General features: G+C 41.8%; 2 protein-coding genes across 2 annotated transcripts in view; both read left to right on the top strand.

Annotated features, from left to right (window-relative positions):
* The first annotated feature begins 1,081 nt into the window (after positions 1–1,081).
* The window catches only part of PRR30 (proline rich 30), a 43,303-nt gene continuing 29,580 nt past the window's right edge, over positions 1,082–14,804 (top strand). Inside the window, exon 1 of the mRNA XM_045883949.3 lies at positions 1,082–1,218. The gene's annotated coding sequence lies outside the window, so the exon portion shown is untranslated. The remainder of the gene's footprint in view (positions 1,219–14,804) is intronic.
* The window catches only part of PREB (prolactin regulatory element binding), a 47,843-nt gene continuing 34,121 nt past the window's right edge, over positions 1,083–14,804 (top strand). Inside the window, exon 1 of the mRNA XM_064571984.1 lies at positions 1,083–1,218. The gene's annotated coding sequence lies outside the window, so the exon portion shown is untranslated. The remainder of the gene's footprint in view (positions 1,219–14,804) is intronic.

The raw sequence follows: 14,804 nt of genomic DNA, 5'->3' as shown, positions 1-14,804 counted from the left end.
CAGAGGGTCAGGAAGCGGAAGCGCCGTGAATCTCTGGCAACCGCTGATTGGTTCTTTGCCCCTGCACTTTCGCCTGTCCAGGATGTTACATAAATGGAATGCAGCATATGTAAGTCTTTCGAATCTGGCTTCTTTCATTTAGCGTAATGTGTTTGAGAGTCGTTCGTGCCGATGTAGCATCAGTTCTGTTTTTCCTTTTAATGGCTAACTAGCAATCTATTTTATAGGTGTGCCACAATTTTTTGGATTGTTTCCAGGTTTGGGTGATGACAGATAATGCTACTGTAAACATTTGTGTGGTGTTTTTTGTTTTTCAGTTATTCTCTAAACACAGGCTTTTGTTTCACTTGGGCAAATAACATGCGGTGAGATTCCTGGGTCATGTGGTAGGCGTATGTTTAAGTTTGTAAGAAACTTCCGAACTCTTTTCCAGAGTGGTTGCACCATTTTGCACTCTCATCAGCAATATATGAGACTTTTGGTCCCTCTGCATTCTTGGCAGCACTTCATATATGGTCATTTGTGTTTTATTTATTTGTTTATTTTTAATTTTAGCCATTCTAGCAGATGTGTGGTGGTATCTTACTGTACGCGCGTGTGTGTGTGTTTTAAGTATACAGTTCAGTGGTTTTTAGTATAGTCATGAAGTTTTACAACCACCACCAGTATCTCATTCCACAACATTTCCATCAGCCTCTGCTTGCACTGAATTGCCCCCGAAATTCATGTTGAAGTCCCCTACTCCCCAATTTGAAGGTATTTGGAGATGGGTCTTTGGGAGGTAATTCGAGATAGATGACGTGATGAGATTTGGGGCTCTCATGATGGGATTAGTGCACTTAGAAGAGGAGGAGAGATCTCTCTGCACGCACACACCAAGAAAATGTCACGTAAACACACAACAAGGCTGTCTACAAGCCAAGAGAGAAGCCTCAGAATAAAACCTACTTTGCCAGCACCTTGACCTTAGACTCCCCAGCCTCCAGAAGTGTGAAAAATAAATTTCTGTTATTATTTTATTTTTTTAAAAGATTTTATTTATTTATTTGTCACAGAGAGGGGGAGAGAGAGAGAACATGCGCACAAGCAGAGGGAGCTGCAGGCAGAGGGAGAAGCAGGCTCCCTGCTGACCAAGGAGCCCGACATGGGACTCGATCCCAGGACCCCAGGATCATGACCTAAGCCAAGGGCAGATACTTAACCGGCTGAGCCACCCAGGTATCCCTAAATTTCTGTTGTTTAAGCCACCCAGTGTATAGTATTTTGTTACGGCAGCTGCAGTTGATTAAGATACCCCACAAGAGAAACCCTGTACCTGTTGACCCCTTCTACCCTCATCCTCTGACAATAACTAATCTACTTTTTGTCTCTATGGGTTTGCCTATGCTGGACAATCGTATAAATGGGATCACATCATGCAACACGTGGCCTTTTGTGTCTGGCTTCATTCACCTAGCATGATGTTTTCAAGGTTTATCCATGTTGTAGCATGCATTAATAGTTCATTCCTTTTCATTCCACGATATTCCATTGTATGGATATACAACACTTTGCTCATCCATTCATCACTCAAATATTTAGGTTATTTCTACATTTGGGCTAGTATGAATAATGCTGCTATGAATATTTGTGGACAAGTTTTTGTGTGAACGTGCTTTCAGTTCTCTTGGCTATATACCCAGGAGTAGAATTGCTGGATCATGTGGTAATTCTATGTTTAAGTTTTTGAGGAACTGCCAAACTGTTTTTCACAGCAGCTGTGCCATTTTACATTCCCACCAGTGGTGGACTGGAGTTCCAATGTTTCCACATCCTCATCAGCACCTGTTGTTGTCTGTATTTTTTGTTATAGCCATCTCGGTGGGTATGAAATGGTATACCATTATGATTTTGATTTGCAGTTTCCTAATGACTAATGATTTTGAGCATTTTTTCATGTACTTATTTGGCATCCATATAGCTTCTTTGGTGAAGTGTCAGTTCAAATCTTTGCCCCTTTTTATTTTTTTATTTTTTTTATTTATTTTTTTTAAAGATTTTATTTATTTATTTTGAGAGACAGAGAGAATGAGAGACAGAGACAGAATGAGAGGGAGGAGGGTCAGAGGGAGAAGCAGACTCCCTGCCGAGCAGGGAGCCCGATGCGGGACTCGATCCCGGGACTCCAGGATCATGACCTGAGTCGAAGGCAGTCGCTTAACCAACTGAGCCACCCAGGCGGCCTCTTTGCCCCTTTTTAAAAAAATATTTAATTCCAGTATAGCTAACATACAGCGTTAGTTTCAGGTGTACAATATAGTGATTCAACAATTCTTTACATTGCTCAGTGCTCATCATAAGTGTACTCTTAATTCCCTTTACCTATTTTACCATTTTACCCATCTCCCCACCACCCTCCCCTTTGGTAACCATCAATTTGTACTCCATAATTAAGAGTCTGGTTTTTTATTTGTCTCCTTTTTTCTTTGTTCATTTGTTTTCTTTCTTAAATTCCACACATGAGTGAAATCATATGGTATTCGTCTTTCTTTGACTGATTTCACTTAGCCTTATACTTTCTAGAGCCATCTATGTTGTAAATGGCAAGACTTCACTATTTTTTATGGCTGAGTAACATTCCATTGTATATATATACCACATTTTTAAAAAATTTTCTTTATTTATTCATAAGAGACAGAGAGAGAGGAAGGCAGAGGCAGAGGGAGAAACAGGCTCCCCACGGAGCAGGGAGCCCAATGTGGGAATCGATCCCAGGACCCTGGGATCATGACCTGAACTGAAGGCAGATGCTTAACTGACTGAGCCACCCAGGCGCCAACATCTTCTTAATCCATTCATCTGTGATGGACACTTGGGCTGCTTCCATAATATGGCTATTGTAAATAATGCAATAAACATAGGGGTGCATATATTTTTCCAAATTAATGTTTTTGTATTCTTTGGGTAAATACTCAGTAGTGGAATTACTGGATCATATGTAATTCTATTTTTAATTTTTTGAGGAACCTCCATACTGTTTTCCACAGTGGATGCACCAGTTCTCATTCCCACCAACAGTGCACAAGGGTTCCTTTTCTCCACATCCTCACCAACACTTGTTTACTTGTTTCCTGTGTTTTTTATGTTAGTTGTTCTGACCGGTGTGAGGTGATATCTCATTGTGGTCTTGATTTGCATCTCCCTGATGATGAGTGATGTTGAGCATCTTTTCATATGTCTGTTGGCCATCTGTATGTCTTCTTTGGAGAAATGTCTATCCATGACTTCTGCCCATTTTTTTTTTTTAAGTAGGCTCCAGACCCCGTGTGGAGTCCAATGCAGGGCTTGAACTCACAATCCTGAGATCAAGTCCTGAGCTGAGAGCAAGAGTCAGACGCTTAACTGACTGCTGAGTCACCCAGGCACCCCTTCTGCCCATTTTTAATTGGATTATTTGGGGTTTTTTCATGTTGAGTTGTGTAACTTCTTTTTTTTTTTAAAGATTTATTTATTTATTTGAGAGAGCGAGAATGAGAGAGAGTACATGAGAGGGGGGAGGGTCAGAGGGAGAAGCAGGCTCCCCGCTGAGCAGGGAGCCCGATGCGGGACTCGATCCCGGGACTCCAGGATCATGACCTGAGCCGAAGGCAGTTGCTTAACCAACTGAGCCACCCAGGTGCCCGAGTTGTGTAAGTTCTTTATGTATTTTGGATACTAACCATTTATTGGATATGTCATTTGCAAATATCTTTTCCTATTCAGTAGGTTGTCTCTTAGGTTTGTTGATTGTTTCCTTTGCTGTGCAGAAGCTTTTTATTTTCATGTAGTCCCAGTAGTTTATTTTTGCTTTTGTTTCCCTGATCTCAGGAGACATATCTGGAAAAATGTTGCTACAGATGATGTCAGAGAACTTACTGACTGTGCTCTCTTCTAGTATTTTTATAGTTTCAAATCTTTGGCATTTTTAAAAAATTGGTTTCCTTTCATTTCATTCTAAGAGTTCTTCATGTATCTTGGATACAAGTCCTTTTTCTGATATGTGATTTATAAATATTTTCTTCCCATCTATGAATTGTCTTTTCATTCTCTTAAGAGTATTCTTCACAGAGTCAGTTTTAAGTCTTGATGAAATCCCATTTGTCAGGTTTTTCTTTTCTGGATTATGCTTTTGGTGTCATTTCTTAGAATCTTTGCCTAACTCCAAGTTACAAAGATTCCCTCCTGTGTTTTCTTTTAAAGTTTTTATACTTTTAGATTTTATATTTAAGTTTATGATCCATTCTGAGTTAAATTTGTATACAATGTGAAGTATGTGTTGTGGCTCATTTTGCTTTGCCAATGGGCATCCAGTTATTCCACCACCATTTGTTCAAAAGACAGTCATTTCTCCATTGAATTGCCATTGCACTTTTGTGAAAAATCAATTGTGTGGGGGCACCTGGGTGGCTTGGTCAGTTAAGCATCTGACTCTTGATCTCAGCTCAGGTCTTGATCTCAGGGTTGTGAGTTCAAGCTCCTTGTTGAGCTCCACACTGGGCATGGAGCCTCCTTTAAAAAAAGATCCATTGTGTGGGTCTATTTTTGAACTCTGTGCTCTGTTCCATTGACCTATGTGCCTATCCTTTAACCTAATACCACACTGTTTCTGGTTTTGATATTAAGGTAATTGCATTTGGACAGAAAGTTTTTTCCCCCCAAATTCATATGTTGAAATACTAACCCCCAGTGTGGTGGTATTAGGAGGTAGGGCCTTTGGGAGGTAATTAGTCATGAAGGTGAAGCCTTCTTGAATGATATTAGGGCCCTTATGAAAGGGATCCCAAAGAGCTCTCTTGCACTGTTTCTACCATATGAGGATACAATGAGAAAACAGCAGTCTGTAACCCAGAAGAGGGCCTTAACCAGAATTCTAACCATGCTGGTACCCTGATCTTGGACTTCCAGCCTCAATAACTGTGAAAAATAAATTTCTGTAGTTTATAAGCCACCCAGTTTATGCTACTTCATTATAGCACCCTGACCTAAGACAGAAATGTTGGTCTCATAAGTGACTTGGGATGTGTTTCCTTCTCTTCTATTTTCTGCAGGAGATTATGTCAAATTGGCATTATTACTTATTTAAATATTTGGTAGAATTTGCCAGCTAAACCATCTGAGCCTGGAGTTTTCTTTGTTGGAGGGCTTTTCACAATGAACTCAATTTCTTTGATAGATATGGGACTATTCAGCTATTGTCTCTTCTTGAATGGGTTTTGGTAATTTGTATCTTTTAACAGCAAATCAGCCCATTTCATCTAAGTTGTCAAATTTATGGGCATAGAGGATTTTGTTTATTTGGTTGGTTTTGGTTTTTTGGTTTTTGGTGTTTTTTTCTGATACACTTTGGTTTTTTTGGTTTTTGGGTTTTTTTCTGGTAACACTTTATGTCTGTAGGATCTGTAGAGTCTGTAGTGATATTTCCTTTTTATTCCTATATGGATAATTTGTGTCTTCTTTTTTCAGTCTGGCTAGAGGTTTATCAATTTTATTATTCTTCCCAAAGAACTGGCTTTTAGTTTTATTGATTTTTCTCTGTTGTTTTCTTGTTTTCAGTTGTATTGATTTCTGCTCTTATCTTTATCTTTATTTTCTTTTGCATGCTTTCAGTTGAATTTGTTCTTATTTTTTAATTTTTAAAAAAATTTTCTTGGGGCGCCTGGGTGGCTCAGTCGTTGAGCGTCCGCCTTTGGCTCAGGTCATGATCCCAGGGTCCTGGAATCGAGCCCCGCATCGGGCTCCCTGCTCAGCGGGAGGCCTGCTTCTCCCTCTTCCATTCCCCCTGCTTGTGTTCCCTCTCTCACTGTGTCTCTCTCTGTCAAATAAATAAATAAAATCTTAAAAAAAAATTTCTTAAGGTGGGAGCTTAGATGATTGATTTTAGATAATTTTTTCTAATAAAAACTTCTCACGGGGCGCCTGGGTGGCTCAGTCGTTAAGCGTCTGCCTTCGGCTCAGGTCATGATCCCAGGGTCCTGGGATCGAGCCCTGCATCGGGCTCCCTGCTCAGCAATGAGCCTGCTTCTCTCTCTCCCACTCCCCCTGCTTGTGTTCCCTCTCTCGCTGTGTCTCTCTCTGTCAAATAAATAAAATCTTTAAAAACAAAACTTTTCATGCTATAAGTTTCCCTCTGAGCACTGCTTTATCTGCATTTCACAAGTTTTAATAGGCTGTATTTTCATTTTAGTTTAGCTCAAATATTTTCTCTAATTTCACTGAAGACTTCTTCCTTGATCCATGGGTTGCTTAGAAGTGTGTTGTTTAATATCCAATTATCTGGGAATTATCCAGATATCTTTCTGTTATTGTTTTTAATCTAATTCTTTTGAGGTTATAGAATATACCTTATGTGATTTTAATTCTTAATAATTTGTTAAGATTTATTTTATGGCCCAGAATATGGTCTACCTTTTTGGATGTGAATGTTCCATGTGCACTTGAAAAGAAAGACTTCCTGCTGTTCTTGTTCTATAAATGTTAATTCCATCGAATTGGTTGATGGTGTTGTTCAGAGCTTCTTTGTGCTTACTGATTTTCTGTCTACTTGTTCTATTAGCTACACAGAGAAAAGTGTGGAAATCTCCAACTATAATTGTGGATTTGTCAGTTTCTCCTTTTGTGTCTATCAGTTTTTAATTCATGTGTTTTAAAACTTTGTTATTAGGTGAATACACATTTAGGATTATTATTTCTTCCTTGTCAATTGGCTCTCTTATCATTATAAAATGTTCCTCTTTATCTCTGGTTCTTTTATTGTTCTTTTTTTTTTTTTAAAGATTTGATTTATTTATTTGACAGAGAGAGAGACAGCGAGAGAGGGAACACAAGCAGGGGGAATGGGAGAGGGAGAAGCAGGCTTCCCGCGGAGCCAGATGCGGGGCTCCATCCCAGGACTCTGGGATCATGACCTGAGTGAAGGCAGATGCCTAACGACTGAGCTACTAGGCACCCCTGGTTTTATTGTTCTGAAGTCTACTTTGTCTGGTATTAACAAAGCCACCTAGCTTTCTTTTTTTCCAATTTTTTTTATTGTGATAAAACACACATAACTTAAAATTTACCATCCTAACCATTTTTTAAAAAAGATTTTATTTATTTCAGAGATACAGCAAGAGAGGGAACACAAGTAGGGGGAGTGGGAGAGGGAAAAGCAGGTTTCCCACTGAGCGGGGACCCTGATGCGGATGCGGGGCTTGATCCCAGGACCCTGGGATCATGACCCAAGCCGAAGGCAGAGGCTTAACCAACTAAGCCACCCAGGCATCCGCATTTTAACCATTTTTAAGTGTATGGTTTAGTAGTATTAAATACCTTCATATTGTTGTGCATCCATCACCACCGTCCATCTCCAGAACTCTATTCATCTTGTAAAACTGAAACTCTATACCCTTAGTCAATAACTCCCCATTCACCCCCTCCATCTAGCCCCTGGAAACCACGATTCTATTTTCTGTCTCTATGGTTTCGACTACTCGAAGTACCTCATGTAAGTGGATTCATACAGTATTTGTCTTTTTGTGTCCAGTTTATTTCACTAAGCTCAACATCTTCAAGTTTCTTTTTTTTCTTTAGATTTTCTTTCTTTATTTGACAGAGAGAGACACTGAAAGAGGGAACACAAGCAGGGGAAGTGGGAGAGGGGGAAGCAGGCTTCCCTCCAAGCAGGGAGCAGGGAACCCGATGCGGGGCTCGATCTGGGGACCCTGTGATCATGACCTGAGCCAAAGGCAGATGCTTATTAACTGAGCCACCCAGGCGCCCCTCAAGTTTCATCCATTTTGCAGAATTTCCTTTTTTTAAAGGCTAAATAATGTTCCGTTGTATGTATATACCATATTTTGCTTATCAATTCATTTGTCAATGGACATTCAGGTTGCTTCCAAGTTTTATCTTTTTTTAAAATTATTTAGTTATTTATTATTTTTTTAAAGATTTTATTTATTTGACAGAGAGAGACAGCAAGAGAGGGAACACAAGAAGGGAGAGTGGGAGAGGGAGAAGCAGGCTTCCTGCGGAGCAGGGAGCCCAATGTGGGAATTGATCCCAGGGCCCTGCGATCATGACCTGAGCCGAAGGCAGACGCTTAACGACTGAGCCACCCAGGCGCCCCCAAGTTTTATCTTTATATAAAAATTTTTTATTCTGTTTATTTAAACTAAAAAACCTGGGCTCTCTGCTCCGCGGGGCTCCTGCTCCGCGGGGAGCCTGCTTCTCCCTCTGCCTCTGTCTCTCATGAATAAATAAATAAAATCTTTAAAAAATAAAAAAATAAAAAATAAAAAAAAATCCACCTATTGCTCCCACCCCCTACTCCCTGCCTCTTGCAATCACCAATCTATTCTCTGTATCTATGAGTCTGTTTTTTTGTTTGTTTGTTGAAACTCCACATATAAGGGAAATCATATGGTATTTGTCTTTTTAAATCAATTGATTGTGTGGCTTCTCTTGCCCAGTGAGAACATATTTTGAATGATGGAAAGGCTGCCAAATTGTAGCAGCATAAATGTCCAATGACAGTATTTCAGTTGACTGTCCATTTCTTGCTTTCCCTCTCAGATTATTCATAACTACCATACTGACACATTTCATGTGAAATAAGCTCATTATCATTCTATGTGGCCAGGAGGATTCCTATTAACAGAATATTTGGGAAATGTGTTGTAACATCCTGTTCCAGGGCTGCCAAGAAGCCATTGCACCACATTATTTTTTCTGGCACTTTAGATACCCTTTAATTACCCTTTTGACGTAAAAAAAAAAAAGTTCTCTGCCTATTAGTTTTCTCTGAAATAAGCAGTCATGCCAGGATCCAGACACACACAAAAAATATCTGTGCAATTGTACATACAGGAGTCATAGCCATAACGGTGCATTTCAAAACTTCTGGATACTTAAAAAACAAAACAGTATTCCGTTTTTATCACATATAATGATTTGCCTTTTAGAAAATTCTTTGGACCATAGTTCTTTGTTTCTTTTGTTAAAAGGTGTATACTTAAAAGACTCACTTTCACCTTATCCTCCATCCACTCCAGTTCCCACTATAACAAGTAACCGCTTTTCATTGTTATTAAAGATTTTTATTTTATTTATTTATTTGACAGAGAGAAACAGTGAGAGAGGGAACACAAGCAGGGGAAGTGGGAGAGGGAGAAGCAGGCTTCCCGCTGAGCAGGGAGCCCAATGTGGGAATTGATCCCAGGGCCCTGGGATCATGACCTGAGCCGAAGGCAGACGCTTAATGACTGAGCCACCCAGGCGCTCCTGTCCTTTTCCTTTTACCCATTTAAAAATCCGTCTCAGAGATCTTTTCATATTAATTTCACAGCAATATAGGAGACCTGTTTTCCCATAGGACATGCTGTCAAACTTTTGGATTTTTGTCAGTATGATAGTTGAAAATGATATTTTGGTGTGACTTTCATCTTTATTTCTCTTTATTACTAATGAGTTTGTCTATTTCTTTGTATCCTAAACGGTATTTGCATCCCTTTCCTGAGAGCCATCTGTTCATATTCTTTCTCCATTTTTCTGTTGGGTGATTGGTCTCTTTTCTATTGATTTCTAGGATAAAGAAAATTCTCTTGAAATATTAGGGATATTGGGATGCCTGGGTGGCTCAGTCAGTTGAGTGTCTGCCTTTGGCTCAGGTCATGATCCCAGGGTCCTGGGATCGAGTCCCACATCAGGCTCCTTGCTCAGCAGGGAGCCTGCTTCTCTCTCTCTCCCTCTGCCACTCCCCCTGCTTGTGCTCTCTCTCTCTCTGACAAATAAATAAGTAAAATCTTAAAAAAAAAAAAGAAATATTAGGGATATTATCACTATATCCATGACCTGAACTATAAATACTGTTATGAGATAATAGAAAATATATATGTTGGCCTCTGCCCCCAGTTCCTGGCACAGAGCTCCTAAAACCCTTGTAATTTTCTAAATGGTAAGAGCACAAAGAGCATCTTTGACACAGGGCTCTTAAAACCCTCATAAGTTTCTAAGGGATAAGAGAACCAGGTATATTTTTTGTTCTAATGAGGTGATTCTGGGTGGGCTCCTAGATGGAGGCTGGTCTCCAGAAAGACCACACTATGATGAGAAGCTTGGAATTTTCAGCCCCATCCCCCATACTCCAGAGAGGGGAGAGGGGCTGGAAATGGAGTTAATAATTGATCATGCCTACATGAGGAAGCCTCCATAAAATCCCAATCGTATGGGGTTCAGGGAACTTCCAGACTGGCAAACACATCCACACTAGGAGGGTGATGGACCCTAAAATCACTGGGACAGAAACTCCTGCTCTTGGGACCCTTCCAGACCTCGCCCTGTGTGTCTCCTCATCTAGCTGTTCATCTGTATCCTTTATTATATACTTTAATGAACTGGAAAACATAAGTGTTTCCCTGAGTTATGTGAGCCACCCTAGCAAATTAATTAAACTGGGGGGGGGGGGCGGCTATAGCCAGTAGATCAGAACCACAGGTGATAACCTGAGCTTGAGACTGGTGTCTGAAGTGAGGGTGGGAGTGAGGAGCAGTCTTGTGGGACTGAACCCTTACCTATGACATCTGACTCTATCTCAGGTAGATAATGCCAGGAGTGAGTTAAATTGTAGGACACCCAGCTCGTGTCAGGAGAGTTGCTTAGTGTTTGGGGCGAAACCCTCATACATTTGTGACCAGAGTGTCAGAAGTGAAGTATTCTCTGTAAAGGTAAAGGAGACACACAAGAGAAAAACACAGAGCAGGGAAGAACTGGGTTTTCACCTACTTAGGAAGGAAAAAACCAAGTTTTTTCCATTACAGTTGGCCATGTTGTCATTTGCCTTTTGACTTTGCTTATAGTGATTTTTTAAATTAACATATGATGTATTATTTGTTTCAGAGGTACAGGTCTGTGATTCATCAGTCTTACACAATTCACAGCGCCCACCATAGTACATACCCTCTCCAATGTCCATCACCCAACCACGCCATCCCTCCCACCCCTGCTTATAGTGATTTTTATCTTGCGAATTTTCTCCATGATACTTTGACATTTAGAAATAGAACAGAGAAGGAGGGGCCAGGAAGAAGAAAAGGAACAGTTGGTTAAGGAACCTAAAGAAGAAAAGTGTTTCAAGAAGAGATAGAGTTGGGGGTGCCTGGGTGGCTCAGTTGGTTGAGGGTCCGGCTCTTGATTTAGGCTCAGGTAATTATCTCAGGGTCCTGGGATCCAGTCCCATGTCAGGCTCCGCTCTCGGTGGGGAGTCTGCTTGAGGATTTTTTTCCCCTCTCTTCTCCTACCCCCACTTGTGCACAGGTACTCTCTTGCTCTCTACTGAATAAATCAATCTTAAAAAGAAAAGTAAGAAGAAGAAGAGGAAGAAGAAGAAGAAGAAGAAGAGGAAGAAGAAAGAAGAAGAAGAAGGGACAGAGTTGGGCACCTGGCTGGCTCAGCCGGCAGAGCGTGAGACTCTTGATCTTGGGGTCATGGGTTCAGACCCCACGTTGGATGTGGAGCCTGCTTAAAAAAAAAAAAGTAAGGGGCACCTGGGTGGCTCAGTCAGTTAAGAGTCTGCCTTCGGCTCAGAACATGGTCCCAGGGTCCTGGGATTAAGCCCCACGTCAGGCTTCCTGCTCAGTGGGGAGTCTGCTTCTCCCTCTGCCTCTCTCTCCCCACTTGTGTGCTCTCTCTCTCTCTGTCTCAAATAAATAAATAAAATCTTTTTAAAAAGTACAGGATTGTCAAAAGGGTCAAATGATGCTCAAAACAAAACACTAAGATGAGGCCATAGAAATGAACATTGGATTTGGCAAAAGGGAGGCCATCAACGACCTTACCAGTGTGGTTTTAGCGGTAAGATGGAGATAGACACCTGGTTGGAGTGAGTGAATGAGGAAAGACAACAGAGAGTATTTTTTTTAAAGTTTTGCTATGCAGGGGCACCTGGGTGGCCCAGTCAGTTAAGTGTCCGACTCTTGATTTTGGTTCAGGGCATGATCTCAGGGTTATGGGATCGAGCCTTGCATTGGGCTCTGCCCTGAGCATGGAGTCTGCTTGGGTTTCTCTTTCCCTCTCCCTCTGCTCCTCCCCCCATTCTCTCTCTCTCTCAAATAAATAAATAACACTTAAAAAAAAAAGTTTTGCTATGCAGCGGGACAGAGAAGTGTGGTGTAATGGGAGATATTATACTAGGGAGTGTTTATATGCTCATATAAATGACCCAGGGATGGAAAAAGCTAAGGATGTAGAAGGAGGCAGAGGGAATATTTTTAGAAGTGAGGCCCTTCTAAAGGGCAAGAGGGGCTGGGTTGTTGCTTCACAGAGAAGGCAGACTTTGTCCCTTTTGAGTGTGGGCACACAGCTGGGAAATGGTAGGTGTGGCTGTTGGTATGATGACGGAGGGGTTCCTGCCTGATGGCTCTTGTTTTCTCCATGAAGCATGTGGTGAAGGCAAGCTGGGAGGGCTGAGTAGAGAAAAAGAACGGGAAATAAATGTGTTAGAATGTGGTAGGGAAACGCACCAGGGAAAGTTGCCATAGAGTGTTGAGTGCCCATTTGAGATTCATGGTGAGAATTTCAAGGGAGGTCACTGAGCAAGTTGATGTTCATCTCCAGCCATGTTCAGGCAAGGCCTGGAGTGGAAAATAATACAGGGTCAGGATGTTGCCAAGCAAACACAGTGCAGGGGAGGCAAAGGATAGTGGTATGTGCAAGAGAGCAATTACAATAATGAACGTGGAATCTGACATGAATAAAGAGGAAGTGAGGACATGAGGCAAGATGGTTAGTATATGAGTCACAGGTTTCAGTAAGAATGAAGAAATGCTGGAATGCATGCACTAGCCTACAGGAGGAGGAGGATAGGAGATAAGGAACAAGTCAGAATTCTTGAAATAGAGATTTTGGAGACAGTGTAGTTATTGGTGATGATAAGGTGAAGGTCATGACCATAGGAGTGGGTGGCTGAAGTGAAGCAACAGGAAATTGCATTTGAGGAGGTGAGGAGCCGAGATCCTAAGGATAATGCCTCTGGACAGAACCAAAACATTGGCACAACCTAGAATTTATACAGTAGGAAAATCTTATGAGAATATTCTGGCTTAAAGTGTAAATAAAAATGGGTTTTTAAATAATGGCTTGTATTCTGCCTTATTTAGACACACATTTAAATGGTGGGAACTATGGAGGTGTGTACCTGAGTTAAGAAAATTATATACCATCAGGGATTTTGGGGGAGAAGGAGGGTGGTCTGGGTTTATAATGATTCATAACGGTCGGTACAGCCTTCTGAGGGAAGAACACTGAAAAATCATGGCCCATCAAGATCTTAGCTCACATTGTTTTGCTTACAAATTGCATAACCTTCTTGTTCCTTTGCTGGGCAACCTCTGTTTACAATCTGGTTAAAGAATCAGCCCTTACAATGACGTTATTAAACACATACGGACACAATGGTGGCCATAGCAACAGCAGAGTTAAGACATTAGACGTTCTCAAATTCAGTTTCCTCAACAACCTACTGAGGAGGGACACGAAGATTTTAGGAAAGATGCCATTTTCCCGTGCACATTCACCGAAGGAAAAGAAAGTCCAGCCAGAGAGTGTTCATAACGATCGGTGTGACCCTAAGTGTCCTTCTGGCAGGCAGTCACAGTAGTAGACACCCAGGATGCTCTGCTCTCTTTGGCTCTGGTTGATTTCTGCAGCCAGGTCAAGACGCCACCGACAATCAACCAAGCGAGGCTGTGAGGATCTGTGAAACTTGGTGCCCTCAGGTTCCCTATTTAAAAGGGGAGTGAGTGATGTTCAGTGCATCCCTTGTCAGGAGGCAGGCCAGATGCCAAAAGAATCAAACCTTGGCCATCCTATCACGCAGGGTCCAGTCGGGTACACAGACCAGTTAATTTAACAGAGGATATTTACTGTAAGGACAGCATAAGCCAAAGGGAATGCCAAGGAAACGCAGAGGTGGCAACTGAAGCCCCTGGAGAGGTAGCGATTAACAAAGGGAAAAGGTACAAGTTTACTGGAACCCAGAGGCTTCGAGGAGGAGCCTGGCGGAGGCGGAACTCAGACCTCAGAGGAAGGAGTACTAGAGAGTTGGTGCTGGTATCTTTAAGGGGCACAATTAAGGCTGGGTCCAAGAAGGGGAAAAGGTGGAACCGAGTGCAGCCCCTGAGGCAGCGGGCGGGGCGGGGCGGGGGCAGGGGTAGGGGTGAGGGTGGAGGTTGTGGGTGGGGCGGGCTGCGGGGAGCTCTTACCACCACTACACTCAGGTGCGGAAAGCAAGCACTTTGCAGGCTTCCTCTAGCACCCCCTATTGGCGGAGCTTAACAAGGGGCTCCCGGCAAAGAGGACTGTAGTTGCAAGAAGCCCAGCGCCAGCAGCCGTAGGAAAACGAATACAAGGTTCTAGTTTGGGGCTATTACAGATAAACGCTATTATGAGGATTCTTGTACACATCTTTCCATGCACTTGTGCACTCATATTTTGGGCATATATATCTAGGAGTGTTCTTGCTAGATTTAATAGATACAGATGATAACCGTTCTGGTGAATGTGAATTGTAATTTTAATTTGCATATTTCTAATCACTATTGAAGTTGGCCATCTTGACCACTGGGATATCCTCCTTAGAACGGTTCCTCATTTGGATGCCTGGCTGGCTCAGTCGGTGGAGCATGCGACTCTTGATCTTGGGGTTGTGAGTTCAGGCCCCACATTGTGTGTAGAGATTACTTAAAAATTTTTAAAGAAAAAAGATTCCTCATTAAGTCTGTAGCCCATTTACAGTTGGATGGTCAGTCTTT

This window comes from Mirounga angustirostris, unplaced genomic scaffold (assembly GCF_029215605.1).
Source record: "Mirounga angustirostris isolate CCGP_5_RB_7025 unplaced genomic scaffold, mMirAng1.0.hap1 SCAF_10, whole genome shotgun sequence".
NCBI lineage: Eukaryota > Metazoa > Chordata > Mammalia > Carnivora > Phocidae > Mirounga > Mirounga angustirostris.
This window is presented reverse-complemented; position numbering and strand designations above follow the sequence as displayed.